This window comes from Myotis lucifugus, unplaced genomic scaffold (genome assembly GCF_000147115.1).
Source record: "Myotis lucifugus unplaced genomic scaffold, Myoluc2.0 scaffold_109, whole genome shotgun sequence".
Taxonomy (NCBI): domain Eukaryota; kingdom Metazoa; phylum Chordata; class Mammalia; order Chiroptera; family Vespertilionidae; genus Myotis; species Myotis lucifugus.
Window position 1 is genome coordinate 3,207,562 of NW_005871157.1, and position 8,764 is coordinate 3,216,325.

General features: G+C 53.5%; 1 protein-coding gene across 2 annotated transcripts in view; it reads left to right on the forward strand.

Annotated features, from left to right (window-relative positions):
* The first annotated feature begins 2,387 nt into the window (after positions 1-2,387).
* MAP1A (microtubule associated protein 1A) overlaps positions 2,388-8,764 on the forward strand; it is a 20,235-nt gene continuing 13,858 nt past the window's right edge. The window contains exons 1-2 of one of the 2 annotated variants that reach the window (XM_006093097.3): positions 2,388-2,452; positions 3,421-3,522. The gene's annotated coding sequence lies outside the window, so the exon portion shown is untranslated. Of the gene's footprint in view, positions 2,453-3,420; positions 3,523-7,956; positions 8,049-8,764 lie in introns of those variants that run through there. The other variant, XM_006093098.3, reaches the window with a different exon arrangement.

The window sequence follows — 8,764 nt, forward strand, 5'->3', positions numbered from 1 at the left end:
TTATACTGGCATCATCGCCCAATGGCTGGGATGCTGTTAACCAGGAGAGAGTGGGGGTAATTAAGAGATACCTGTAGCCAATCTTTTCTATGACATTGTCTGCCTTTTGCAAAAGAGCCTGGTGAATACTCATTTGATATATATATATATATGCAATGTTAGTACCATCAGAGTCTAAATTTGCAGCTCTAATTAAAACCCAATTCTAGCAGTGCCTGAGATCGCAGGCCTGCATTTCTGCCCCTACCATCAAATCAGTGTGTGTCCTTCCCTATACCATTCAGATCTATTGTCTAACCTGTCAGACTTGATGAGAGCAGAGCTTGTAGTTAACTGCTGCTGACCCTTATACTGAGGCCCCGCACTAGCTAAAGGCCTCGTCTCTACAGCTGCTATGGAAACTGTCCTCTTCCTCTCCCGACAACCTATTCTGGCACTCTTTTCTGATTGCAGAAGAGGAGGCCTGCACCTCTCTCCATACCTTTACCAGATTGGAATCCTCAAATGGTGGGGCGGGGGTGTAGCAGAACATTGTCTTATGTGTCATATAGGGCGAGGCAACACCACCATCTGATGTTCTGCCAGTACTTTATTTTTTTAAGATTTTAAAAACTTGATTTTTAGAGATAGAGGGAGGGAGAGAGAGAGAGAGAGAGAGAGAGAGAGAGAGAGAGAGAGAGAGAGAGAAACATCCAAGTGAGAGGGAAACATCGATGGAGCCCGCAACCCGGCATGTACCCTGACAGGGCATCCAACCTTTCCGTGCACTGAATGATGCCTGACCGACCGAGCCACAGCGGCCAGGGCTCTGCCAGTCCTATTTCTCCCTCTCGGCCTCAGTAAGGATTTTCAAGGCCATCTCCAATTTCTGAGCTATAACTGACAGTATTATATTAGTTTCAGGCGGGGCCATGTCTAAGCGGACTGCAGGATGTCCTGGCTGTTCATGCTCCGTGCTCCGTGCTCGGGAACAGGATGGCTGTGAGGTCCTCCACATGCAGACACTGTCCACCCTCCCGGGGCCTCCGGGGCGGCGGTGACCACAATGCGCCCACAGGCAGCCCCGCTGGATCAGGGCATGTGCTGCTTTCTACCCAGGACCATCTCCCCAACGGGACCCAAACGGGACCGCCAAAATGCTGCTGGAGTGCTGGGGTGAAAGACGGGCTCTCTGTCTGACGCCTACATGCACCGAACGGTTCGCTGTCTGTAACTGTTTACTGTTTGTAAAAAGCCGGAGCGCCGTAGGCGGTGAGACACGCTGTGGGACGGGTGCGGGGAGACCACAGCACACACCATCTTTACAAGGACGCTTGTCCGCCGTCAACAGCGCAGCCTCCTCGGTCCCCCCCATCCCTGGTTCTCGGGCTGCGGGAGGCTCGCCCTCCTCGGGTTCACCTGGAATCCCCGGAGAGTGACCACCCCAGGCGCTCCACCCACCGGGCCGCGCACAGATCCTGCGGTCGGGAAGGTCTCCCGGGCTTCGCCCATGTCCTGGGGGCTGCAGCCTGAGCGCACGGCACCCCAGTCCCGCACGGGGCACAGCGGGAGCCCAGCCAGCCGCTCTCCTCGGAAGGACGCTCCCCGGGGACTCGGGGCCGGAAGGTCACGCCGTCCCTCCCGGACCGCGCAGCCTCCCCGAGGCTCCCGGGGCCTGGGGCCAGGAGGACCGGGACACCGGGGATGGAGTCTAAGGCCCTGGCAGGCGCAGACAACACGACAAACAAACAAACAATCAATATGCAAAAAGAAACGTGCCATTCAAGGACAACAGACACACCGGCACAGATGGAGAGCGATACAAAACGGAGACAGAAGGACAAAGAAGGCTCCCTCCGCCCGGGCGAAGCGCGGCAATGTCAGGCTGGTCTGATAGGGGGAACATCGTTATTAGACGCTTATTCCCATACCAATCGGGCAATTGTCTTATCCCTCCACCCGGCCCCTCGGAACCCCCACCCGGGCCCAAGTCGGAGTGGGAGCGCCCTCAGCTGAACCAGCCCGAGAGGAAGGGGGCGGCCCCCAGCTCCCCGCCCCTGGCCGAGCGCGACCGCAGAGCGGGAGCATCCGGGCACTAGCCCGGCCCCTGCGGCGCCAGGGCTCCGCCTCCTGACAGGCAGCAGCCAATGAGCGGCTCCTGCCGCCGGCCTTTAAGAACCGCGCGCGCTCTCCCTGCGGCGGACGCAGCCGGCCTAGCAGTCAAACGGAGTTTCCATGGAGACCGAGGCTGGGCCCTGGCGGCCTCGAGGCGTTACCATGGAGACAAGTCCCGGACTGCGGCTCCCCAGCCCCAGCTCACTGCTGTCTCCAAACCCCGCGGAGCCGCTGTGCGAGGCCAGAGCCACCGTGGCGGCGGCACGCTGGGACCTGCGGAAACACTCGTTGCTCATCGTGATCGGCGAGATCGGTACAGAGAGCCAGCTGAGGGCCGTGCGGGCCCACCTTGAACAAGGTGAGCCGCTGTCCTGGCTGTGCTCGGGACCTCCTCCATCCCGAGCTTCTCCGCCGGCTGCGTTTACCTCCCAGAGCGTACGTCTGCATTCTCCATCCCTACTGTGCAATTCCTGAAATCCGCGCGCCCTGTTAATCTGAATCATCAGCCCCTGTCACCTCCATCTTCCATGTCACGCGCCCTCCCCACCTGCCAGCATCTTGCTTCCCCATCCTCCCGCACACCCCGTGGCATTCCGCAGTCTCCCTGAGTCGGGTTAGCTCAGTGCAGCCCCTGGGTCCGCTCTGGTCACACCCTCTCTCCCTCAGTGTCTCGGTCCAGATGTCCTGAAAGTCCTCACCTTCCTCTGAAGATTCCATGCCCCTACCTTAGCTTCTTCTTTAGGATCCCTGAACAGGCACGGGGTGCTTTCTGAACGCTGCGGACAAATCTCAAACCTCCAGTGTGGGCGGCCAACCTGAGAGAGTGACCTTTGTGGCCACAAGCTCTCAGTCCTCACCTCCCTCCCTAGTTGACAGCCAGTGGCGCAGTGCTGCGGAGCCACCTGCGGGTGGAAGTAAGCCTCCGAGGGGTGGAGGGAAGGAGGGGGGAATAGAAGGAGAGTCCAGAATCCTACTTAGCTATCAGGACAGGGAAGGCAGCCCCCCGGTATTTAGGAACAGTCCCTTGGGTGTCACTTCTATCACAATCGGGCAACTCTGCAAGAAAATTGCTACATACAAACTCATTAATGACCAAGTTTAGCCTAAACTCTGCCCCTCTGCCTCTGGCTCAGGCAAAGGCCAAGAAAGGCGGGGAGACAGACACAGGCACTAACCACCTTTCTTAAAGATATCAGTGTGACTGATCATGGCAGCTGTCCTTCTCCTCTCCCTCTCCTTACCCCTCTTGCGAGCCTGCAAGTGCTCCCTGAAGTCCAGCCCCTCTGACCTGACCTAGAGTGCTCTTTGTTTCTTTTTCTCTCGCAGGGATTCTCTCCTGGAACATTGACTTATCATCCTTTGATTTGGACCAACAATTGAGACTCTTCATTACCCGGCACCTAGCTCACTTCTCTTCAGAGGTCAAAGGTTAGGACTAGTGTCATTTGTCTCAGTTCTTTGGGTGAGGGTTGGTCACTGAAGAGCAGAGATCCACTCTCCCTGGTAGAACTGGCCTTGTGGGAGATTTGGGTCGGGGAGGAGGGAGGGGTTCCTCAGGGGAAAGTTGTAAAGCTCCCCAACTATTCCCACGTATCCAGTACACTTCTCAGAGAGATGGTACGAGGGTGGAAGAAGCCCGGAGAATGTAATTTCTACTTGAGGGTGGTTGATGGACAGCTGTTGACATGCACTAAGGAAACAAATGTGCTTCTCATGAATGACCGATCATCTTCCATGCACAAATTCACTGTCTTTTTGTGTTCCCCTCTCTGTGTACCCCAGCCTCTTGCTCCCTTTACAGAGACCCTTGAATCCCCCACTTGCCTTCGAGATCCTTGCTTAGAACTTCCCTCAGACTGCACAGCCTACTCTTCAGGTTTCAGGGTTTCTGGTTTCTCCTTTGGTTCAGGCAACAGATCTCCAGAGCAGAGCAGAAATCTGGTACAAAAGGCTGATGAGCACCATCAAACCCAGAGTGGAAGCAGGGTCTCCTGGATTTATTGCTACTTTGAGGTTTGAGTTTGAGATCAAAGTGCACAGCATGCAGTTCCCCATTCTGCTGGGTGGGAGAAATGGGTCAGGTATTTGAGAAAATAATATTTTAGGAGCTATCAGTCCATGACAGTATCTGTGGGGAGACTTCAGAAAGCTCTATGTCTCATTATAAAAGTGCTGGGCATTCTGGTCCTGTTGTTGGTAAATGTTGGCATACCAATCCATGAGCCAGTGCCTTTTGGACTATAAAAATCCATCCAGCTCAACAGTTACCGCATAAGATGACTGAATTCATATCTTATATAGATGATTCTCAATTATTCAGTATAGTACATAGTCACGTCCCCTTCTCTTCCCGCTCCTCCTGCTCACTGCCACATCTCTGGTCATTTCTCTGATCACTGGCTCCTCTGAAGATGCTACCGGAGAGAGAAGACAAGGTGACTATGACTAATGCTTTATTATCCTAGGAATATGTGCAGCATTTAAAACATGTGAGGCTGGCATTTTCTTGATGTGGCTGCTTTCTGTGAAGCTAGACGCTCACTGTTTTGAGACTGCCTTCTGTTTAGAATTACTCATGTCTTGGCTTCCTCCCATTAGCACGGATGATTGAAAATCAATAGTTTTACCACTTATTACTCCTAGGAACTTTTGGTGCAAAATTGGATAGGGGGATGATAACAGATGAAATTAATGATGGAACTGAAGTTTGAGGAGTAACTGCGGATGTTAGTAATTTACCCTGAATGCTCTAATCCCGTCCTTTTGGCCACAGAGACTTAAGATTAGGTTGCTTTCTGGAATGATGTATGAATGTACAGAACTTAAACCAAAATACTTGGCCATTTTTTAAATTAAGATGTGAGGATGCTTGGGAATATGCTTACAGAGAGATGCATAGTTACTCTCACTAAACAAGCACTGATATATAAACACCAACTAGATCTTTTCAATCAAAGAGTTATACCATGGTGTCCTGGGGCGGGGTGGGGGTGGGGGGGGGTTAGGGCCATATACCCAAGACTAGGGCTTACTTTAGCCTACTGAATTTTTTTAGGTTTGAACATTTTATTTATTTTATTTTTTGGTGTCCTGGTTTATGTCCCTGGAGAATAGTAGAGAATTTCCTGGAAAAACCCACAAGGCTCAAGACAGCCACAGCCCCACCCCTGCTGGCTCCTCTTTCAGCTGTCCCCACAAACAACAGTCAGCCTAGAGCAGCTGCAGACACTGCCCCTCCCTTCAGCCTCCCTTTAATGGGGAGGCAAAGGGAACCAGGCTGCTAGGATGGGCTCAAGGGGATATGCTAGGACCTTATGACTTAATCCTTTCTGACCACCCTGGAGGCTGGACTGCCATCCTTCTCACCTCTGCTTCAGCCCTCTGCCAAAATGCTTAAAAAGGGGACAAAACTGTACCCGACAATGGCAGGGAGAGCACAAACATTCCTAGCCACCTCCCCCTCCACACCCTCCACACTGGGAAAAGGAGGGACCCTCCGACCTAGAGCTGGAGTGGTCCAGCTCCTTCTAGTGGTCAAATCTGGTAATGATTTCCTAGGTGAATTTTGTACTAGGTAGTCAGTCTCCAATGATGACTTGGAGCCTTCCTTTCTAACCCCTGCAAAAAGCTGGGGCTTCCAAACTTTATCAAACAAACCCAGAAACAGTTAGGACAGTGGAAAACTGAGCTTAAATAACACTCTGATACTTCTACCCTCGGGCACCTATAGGAAAGGGAGAGGACTTCATAATTTATAATTCGTGATTGGCATTCTGGGACTCTAAGATGCACAGGCTGAAGGGCCAGTTTGGAGGTCTTCTGTCTGACTCTCCATTACCACTGAAAGTGCTAGTTCTGCTACCTCCAATGAAAGCCATTCTGAATTAGTAGAGCAGCTCGTTGTCCTCTACAGCCGGGGTTTGCACTGCTGTCTAGAATGGGAAAGCAGGGACATGGATAGTACTTGAAGCCTTTTCCTGTAGGCACTTCTAGTTCTGGGTTTACCTGAGAGCTAAGGGTACTCTCAGGAGTTAGTCTGGTTTGAGATTCTGATTTAGGATGACCTAGATGACCGCTCATGAATCTTCTACAGAAGAGAGATAGATTTCCAGTGGTATTTGTGCACTTCAGGTTTAGGATTCTAAGAACGAAGCACGTTTTCATCTTTTGTGCCATTCACTCCTCACAGCATTATTGGAGAGTGGTACTAATGTTATACTCACTTTATAGTGAAAGCAAGCTTTCAGAGAGGCCAACTGACATTTAATTGCATGATTAATAAAATAGTAGAGTCAGGTCTCAAATCCAGGACTTTGGATATCTCTTTGTGTCTGAGCTCAGGCACCTCACAATTTCATTGCAGCAGAACACAGCAGGTGAAGGATTGGTTGTGGTGGGTGGCTGTTCAGAGGGTGAGGGCTGAGGGAAAACTCCACAGCAAGTTGAAACCAGGCCCAGGGTGTGGTCCTTGGGGATAGCATCTGAGAATAAGGGTGGGCTCTGCACTGGGGTGGGAAATGTTATTTTGTTCTCAAGCCAATGTCTACTCAAGTTTCCCTCTTAGCCCACCCCAGAGGGCCCTAGAAAGCAGAGAGAAGATAGAAGGTTTGAGATGGGAGGAAATAAGAAGCATGAAGTTGCAGAAGGGATGTGTTTCTCTTTTGTGGTGCTAGGAACTCAGCCTGATTTGTGTTCTGTATCTCTGCAGATGGCTTCCTCTATCCAAATGGGGCTGTTGCCATGCTGCCGCTTTGCATCCCCGGATCTGAGCAAAGATTCCTCCTCCTTTGTCTCCCCCTCTCCCCAGTACTGGTGACTCAGCTCCTCCTCTACTCTGGCTGCAGTTTAGGGGGGAGGGGGATGCTGAGAGCAGAGACTATTTTGGCTTCTCTGACCTTCAAAAGCAATTCTTGGCAGCCTGGGGCAAGGGTGGGGCTGGTGCTGGGTGTGTGAGTGGGTGGATGTCTATGTGAGGAAGGCTTTAGGAGTTGGCCAGGCCTGGGGAAGGTGGATGGAAAGGAAAAAGGCAGGGAAGGACTTTGTGGGAACATGAGCATCACCAGGTTGGAACGGAGTGCTAGAGATCTCCAGTTCCTCCCTTTGAATCCTAAAGCATGTCACTAAATCCGAGACAGAGGCAGAGACTAAGGGAAACAGAGCCAATATTAGAAGGCTTAAGATAGTATAAGACAGAGACATCAAAGAGACATAGACAAGTGCAGAAAATTGCATGATCCCAGGGTTCCTGTGCCCCACCCCAGATTGTCTAGGACCACGTGTCCACTCCAGAATTTCGAACTACCGTCCAACCCCAAATGATACCTATTTCTGCCCTCCCCTGGTTTCTGTAGCTGTGGCTCAGAAGCCACTGACAGAACTCAGCACAACTCTGCTCCCCAGCCTTCTCGTCTCAAGCAGTCCCCTCACTCCTGCCCCGTGCTCTCAGGCCCCCAGCCCCTTTGTCTCCTGTTCCTCCAGGGATTGAAGGTCACTCCCAGGGTCTGAGGAGAGAGGCAGCAGATGGTTTCTGAGAGAAGGGGCGGGGCAGGCAGCCCGTACCTCCTCTGTCCCCCACAGTGTGCCGGAGCACAGGGCTTTGGTCTTTCGCCTGATGCTAAAAGAGTATTTCCTGACTGAGCAGGACTCGGGGAGAAGGGTTCTGTGGGCCATTGGAGACCACCCTGGCTCTTGGAGCTGCTAGACAACTCTTCAGACCCCCAGAGCCATGGGAGAGGCACCAGAGCACTGACACTGTAAAGGCACAGAAACAGTTAAGTCTCCAGTGCCTCGTCATGGACCAGCCCCTCTTCCCCGCCCTGGCACCGCCCTCCCCATCTAGCGCCCCCGCCCCCCCCCCCCCCCATTCCCACCCCAAGTGCCGCAGACTCTTCCCTGAAGCTGCCGGCTGAGGCCGGAGCTTCAGCCTCCATGAGGGGCTCCCTCTCACACCCAGGGTAAGAACCGAAGGGCTGGGCAAGGGGAACGGGGATGCTGTGGTGGGGAGGTGGGATGGGGATAACGGGGAGAGTTCATGCCTCTCTGATGTGTCTGGAGCTGGTCCAGTGGGGTGGGCAGTGTGAGGGAATGGGGGTAGCGGAACATGACTGGCTTTGAGGCCAGCCTGGACCCAGAACCAGGTAGAGGCCAGGGAGGCCAGGACGGTGACAGGACACCTCCCAGGCTGGGCTGGGAGACATCAGCCTCCGGCGGCAGCAGCAGAGGGTGGTGTCGCTGGCCCTGCCTGGAGCCCGGGCGCTGGAAGAGTTGGGGCTGTGTCTTTGGTCCCGGGCAGAAGCATCTGAGGGGAAGGCGGATGTTATGGGAATGTTCCTAATGGGAGGGTGTCTGGGCGTCAGCTGCTGGATTGCTCAGCTGCTCCTATGTCGGGGGTGAGCAGGACAGCGAGTGTTTGCCTATTAAGGGAAGGTGGGGGGACACCGTGGAAAAGGAGGGAGGAAAGGGTCATTGAGACCTGGCGCGCCTCTTCACGGATCGACCTATTTGCGGCGGGTTCCCCGTACCCCTTTCCCGGCGACTAGCTTGAGATTGGGACCCTAACCCCCTCTCCCCCCGCCCCCCCCCCGCCGCACCCTTTCCGGCTCTCTCTGGATCCGAGAGGCCACTCTGGAGATGGAGCGCACTCCCTCCCGAGCAGCTGCCCGCATTCCCA